The 6,000-nt window shown below is 42.7% G+C and overlaps 1 protein-coding gene across 2 annotated transcripts in view; it reads left to right on the top strand.

The window, feature by feature from the left end:
- Nucleotides 1-5,148: 5,148 nt before the first annotated feature.
- RBM5 (RNA binding motif protein 5) overlaps nucleotides 5,149-6,000 on the top strand; it is a 28,652-nt gene continuing 27,800 nt past the window's right edge. Inside the window, exons 1-2 of one of the 2 annotated variants that reach the window (XM_077129246.1) lie at nucleotides 5,149-5,262; nucleotides 5,632-5,791. The gene's annotated coding sequence lies outside the window, so the exon portion shown is untranslated. The remainder of the gene's footprint in view (nucleotides 5,263-5,631; nucleotides 5,792-6,000) is intronic. The other variant, XM_077129247.1, reaches the window with a different exon arrangement.

Genomic DNA, 6,000 nt, shown 5'->3' with positions numbered 1-6,000 from the left:
TATATTTGTTAAATTTTTCTCCCAAAGATGGGTAGGGGATAGGACTGATGGTTGGAAGGATAAAGTGCCTTGGTATAGGCTCATTTGAGATGATGCTGAAATGGCATGGGGTGGTACATTGAGCCCAGGAACACTGCCTGCTGTCAGTATGAGTGGGTTGTGACCTTTGAACCCTAGTTTGTGTGAGCTCCCTCAGACCTTTTAAAATTATTTTCCTAATTCAAGTAGTAAGAAATAGTATTATTGTTTGTTTCTATTTTAGTAACTGCTGAGATTGAATGTGTTTCTATATGCTGGTTTACTATTCATCAGATCCTTGAAGTTTCTCTTTTGACTTTGCCATAATTTTCTGAGTGCCTTCTAGGTGCTCAGTGCTTCACACATTATGATCACCACAAGTTGTCATAGTAAGCATCACTCTTCTCTCTAGGCGCTGCTCTACCCCTTCCTCCCCTCCCAACTAAAACTATCCAAAGAAGTCTCTGTCTTCTTTCAAATCTTTCTCAGTTTCCATCATTACACATACCATTTCACAGAATTTGCTTCAAAAGTGAGGGTTTTTTTTTCTTAATTCATTGCAACTCAAAGGAGTATATCCTATGACCCTACTACAGCTTTTTTGGGGGGTGGGGGTAAGTCCTGCAGGTAACATTACAGTGTTAAGAATTGTGCTTTACAGATATGTCTGGGAACAATGTTTCTTAAGAAAAGAACTAGAGAGCTAGTGTTTGGAAGGGCGTCTTGATAGTTTAAAGCAGGAGTCTGTAAATGTTTTATAAAGGACTAGAGAATCAGTATTTTAGGCTTTATGGGCTAGGTGATCTCTGTCACAACTATTCACCTCTGCTGTTATAGTTCAAAAAGCAGTCATAGGCAATACATAAAATAAGTCATTGTGGCTTGTGTCCCAGCAACCCAGATTTTGGTTGTGGATTGTAGTTTGCCAACCCTTTGTCTAAGAGCATGGTCTGGATGCATAATGCCAGACCAAGGAGAGCCAGATTGTACCCTATAGCAAACAACAATATGTAACACACATAAGGAAATTTAGCATTTTGTAAGAGGAATGGAAGTGAGGTATGGGAGTTATAAGAGGGTAGTGAGAATAAACCAAGGAGAAAACATGGCCAGTGAGACATTTCCAGTGACAGAAGTGATAAGTGTGAATTTATTAGCTATGCTGTGTTCACATAGAATCCCATTCTCTTAATCTTTAATATGTCTGTTCACCCCTTCAAAAGGAAAACAAAACAAACCATGGGAGCACATTGGCTTGGGATTTGGGGCCTCAGGTTGTGGGCCCTGCTACCACTAGTTCAGCATTATATGAGATGGGTCGTTTGAGCCTTGTACTCCCAGACAGATACCTTCCAAGAGGTCTTCTGACTGACTGATGGTCTGCAGGTGCATCTGTATGTGGTCTTCCATCTTATTACTTTCTGTATTAGTTTCTTAGGGCCACCATAACAAAGTACGACAAACTGGGTGACATAAAACAATAGAAATTAGTTCTCTCACAGCTCTGGAAGCTAGAAATCTAAAATCAAGGTGTCTGCAGGGGGCATACTTTATCTGAAGGGTCTAAAGCAGGAATCCTTTGGCCTTCCCTAGCTTCCATTCATGGCCATCAATCCTTGGCTTTCCGTATCTTGTAGTTGCACGATTCTTCTGCCTCCATCTTCACATAGCTTTCTTTCTTACATGTCTATGTCTCTCATAAGGGATACCACTTTTATTGGATTAGGACCCACCCTTATTCAATATGACCTTGTCTTACCTTGATAGCAAAGGCCCTATTTCCAAATAAGATCTTATTCTCAGTATGGGTACTGAGATTCTTTACCCATAGGTTTATGATCACTGCAAAAGAGGCAGGCATACTTAGACCCCATCACTTTTGATATCTTTTTGGGAGATTTAAAACACTTTCTACTCTTCACTGAGTAAAAATCTTTTTTTGTAGCTGGTTCAATTTTGCCCCAAGTTGGCCAGAACCAGGTTTTCCTTCCTACCCCTGTAGTAGTTTACTTTTGTCATTTCAATGAAGATGTTACTGTTGAAAATGAGGTCTAAATTTTTAAATATGTTTTAAAAGGAGTACCTTGAGTATTCATAAAACTAGGGGGCATGTGAAAAGTTTATCACTTTATGATGTCCGTGTAAAGTTTCTTGAGGCCTTTGACCAGATCAGTTACATGGAGGTGGGGATCATGAGCTATTTTCTTGACTATATCCTTAGGGCCTGGCACAGGGTATAATACTGTAGGCATTTACTATATGAGTGAATAGTGCTGAGCCTATGGGCCTCAGGGAAATATCTGCTGAATTAAAATTTGATTTTATATTTGTTTTAGTTCATCAAAACCCATCTCTGAGGAAAGAAATTTTTAGTTACTTGGCACAGATAAGAGTTATCGCATCGTCTTTTTTTTATTTAATCTTCTGAAAGAGTGGTTGCTTAGGACCATAACATATGAACCAGTTTTTTATTTTGCTAAGTGTTCTGAGATTTTTTTTAAAGATCTATAATCATAGTTTATTGCACAGAGGATATTTTTTAACATAAGAAAAGAACCTTAAAAGATCATTCTCCTTTATTCTATATTGATTATATGTGAGTATTTAAAAAGCAAATGCAAAAAGAACTCATTCTGTTGTCTTTGTTTTTATTAGCTGGGGATTTGTTAGAACTCCCAGACCCTTATCAGTTCTCAGACAGACCTTTGGAGACTCAGCTGCAATGTACATCAGCTTTTCCTCAGAGAGCTTGAACACTAGGATAATGCCCACAAAAAATCAACAACCAGAGACAGTTTGGAAGATGACACTTCCTCCTGGGTGAAATCCATCTTATTTTCTATGGGCTGTCATCAAGGTTTGTTTCAAGAGTGATCTGTGACATTTATGAACATCCATATAGCTTTTATGCCCGATGATAAGCCTAATCCAGCAAGGACCTTGGAGATACCCAGAAGTGTTTGTCAGACTGCTTTGGGGACAAAGTAATTGATTGCTCTTGACCATTCAGTCTACTAGTAGGTAGGTTGTGGACTTCTGGCATCTGCATCATCCGTTACAGGATTTGCATTGACCCCATCTAATGCTTAATTTTTTTAATTTCATTACACAAATATTTGAGTGCCTTCTGTTCCTCAAATGCATGTACTTTTTTCTGATTTATAAAGGTTTTACATATATATATGAAATCGGCCACTAGACAGATAAAATGTGGAAATACAGAGAGAGGAATGAAATGATCCATAATTCCAAAATCCAGAGATTTCTACCTTTCCATTTGTCTTAATTTGCCAGCACTGCTGTAACGTACACCACAGACTGGCTTAAAGAACAAGAGTTTATTTTGTCACGGTTTTGGAGGCTGGATGTCCAAAGTCAAAGTGTCAGCAGGCCAGGATTTCTCCAAAGTTGGTAGCGTTCTTATACTGGTTTCCTGGTGATCCATATTTCAATCTCTGCCTCATTCACATGACTATCTGTTCCCTGTGTCCTACTGCTCCTACTCCTGGCTGTCCAAATTTCCTCTGTTTATGAGCAGTCCATTCATACTGGATTAAGGCCCACCCTGATTCAGTTTGGTGTCACCTTAACTAATAACATCTTCAAACATCCTGTTTATAGATGGGTTCACTCACATCCATAGGACCAGGCATTAGGACTTGACTTGAATATATCTTTGGGACATATGATTCAAGTTCATTACACTATTGTCATGTTTTTAATTGCCCCACCCCTCAAATTTCCAGTGTCAGTCATTAAATGTCTGTGGTATGTACGTAGAAGCTGTCATTAGGATCATATTTATAGATGCTTTTGCAAGGAAAAGATTTTCCAAAATATTTGAACTTCCTAATTTGTGATCTCTCTTCACTAACATTCTTCCACTTATTTTTGCAAGATTTCTTCTTCTCTGGAAAGAGAAGAGAGCAGCCGTAGGTCCAGTTTCCCATGACTGTTAACTTCCTCTGCCTTGCCGTGGTCTAAGTTTTCAAAATGTTTATGTGAGCTGAAAAATCAGTTCCACTGAAAATACAGAAGTTATACCAGAGGGCAAATTATACCACCTGGATTCATGGAAATACCACCATCTCACTGAGGCTAACGAGGGTCCAAAATATCCCTCTGAATAGTCCAATGATTCGTGCTCCTTTCTTTCACAAATGCTACACTTTTAGCTTTGGTTGAGGATTAATTGTTCATTCATTAAATACAAATATCTTGAGTGCCTGCTATGTGCCAGGCACCAGAAGAGGAAATGGGGATATAATAGTGAACATAACAAAATCCTTGGCATCCTGGTGTTTACATTCTAGTTCATACCCCGGTTCCACTAGTGTCTCTGTAAAATCGAGGAATCATAATGGCTTTGTCTAGAGTGGTGAGCAATAGAGGCAGTTAGAAGTGGCCAGGTTAAATATACATTTTGAAGGTAAAAACAGGATTTGCTGATATTAGATGGGAGAAAAGAAGAGACATGGATGACTTCAAGGTTTCTGAGGAACTGCAAGCAAGGAATTGCCCTTTACTGATCTGGGAAAGACTGTGGAGGAGACCGTGTTGGTTTTTGGCTGTGTTAACTTAATGCCAATTAAAAATTCACGTACCAATTTACTTCTGGAAAATGACTCAAGCTGGAGAATAGCAACTGGTTAGGACCCCAGACGCTCTAAAGACCTACCTCCAAGAATTCCATTAACTTCAATTTCCTCGTCTGCAAAACGGGTTTAAGTGGGTTATGAAGATAAAGACAGAGAATGTTTGTAAAGCGCAGTGACGTAATGTGTCGCAATAGATGCTCAATTCATGTTTCTTCTCTTGAAGCCAGGTTAAACGTGATTTTACATAGCATCTATAAGAGAAAACTCTCTAAGGCCCATGTAGCAAAGGCAAAGAATTACTATGCCTAATAAAAAGGATCTAAAAATTCTAATCAGGGTATGAAATGGAAGGTTCGCAACTCTGCGGTAGTTTAGAAGTAAGGGAAAAGAAAAGAACACAGGGCGTAGTGACAGACGGCCTTGACCACCACGCTTCCCGGCTGTCCTCGCGCAGCCAGGAACCTGAACTGATTGGACGCCTCCCGTAGGAGGCGGGTGACGGGTGGAGGTAGGGTGGGAGGAGGCGCGAAGTACTGTGGGTAGGAGACGGCCGTCGGCGGAGGCGCCATTTTGTGGAGCGGCCGAACCCTGCTGGAAGTTCTGGGGCGCAGAACTGGTACTGCTGCAGCTTCAGTCCCTCTTGGGGGTAAGTGCGGCGGCCGCCCGTAATGACCGCGGTTCTTGCCGTTCGAGCAGACCCCCTGGCTCCTGTCAGCTGTGGGTGGCTGTCGACGAGCCCCAGCCCGGTCTCCTGAGGGGCTAAGCGGCTGGATGCGTTGGAGAGCCGCGCCCCTCACCGCCAGCGCTGTCAGCTAACAGAGGGAGACGCCCCGCCCAGCTCCGGGCCCTCTTCTTTCAGGCTGAATCTACCCCTGTCGGGACACGTCCTGGGAGCCCCAACCCAGCTAAGCGGCGAAGTCCTCTCGCCGGTCCCTTGGGCACGCCTCAGAGGCGCCCCGGCAGTTGTGTCCGCTATCGCCTCTCAGCTGCGGCTGAATCCCCTTTCTCCTGAAAGGCTGTTCGGTGAAGTCGCATCTGCGGGCTGTGATCGTCTGTGTGTTGGCAGCCCTTGCGGGGAAGGGGGTGCGTGTGCAGAGAAAGAGAAAGAAGGCCAGACGCCTGAGTCGGGCACGCAGGCCGTGGCTCCGCCATCTCTGCAGCGACATCTCACGGAGGTGGGTCCGCACCCCGGGCGCGGCGGGGCTAGGCTAAACGCCACACGATGGCTTGTGGTGGTCAGGACTGGCTCAAAACGTGGTGGTTATTGTCACCGAGGGATTAAGTTGTGTCGAGGTTTGCTTTGGTTCGGTCGTAGCGTTATAAATGGAATAGATTTCAATCAGTTCAGCATCCTCCCTTCAAAGAGGTTCTAAGTTTTTCATCA

The sequence above is a fragment of the Tamandua tetradactyla genome, chromosome 15 (genome assembly GCF_023851605.1).
Source record: "Tamandua tetradactyla isolate mTamTet1 chromosome 15, mTamTet1.pri, whole genome shotgun sequence".
Taxonomy (NCBI): Eukaryota; Metazoa; Chordata; class Mammalia; order Pilosa; family Myrmecophagidae; genus Tamandua; species Tamandua tetradactyla.
The sequence above is the reverse complement of the archived record's forward strand: the minus strand, read 5'-3'. Positions and strand labels throughout refer to the sequence as shown.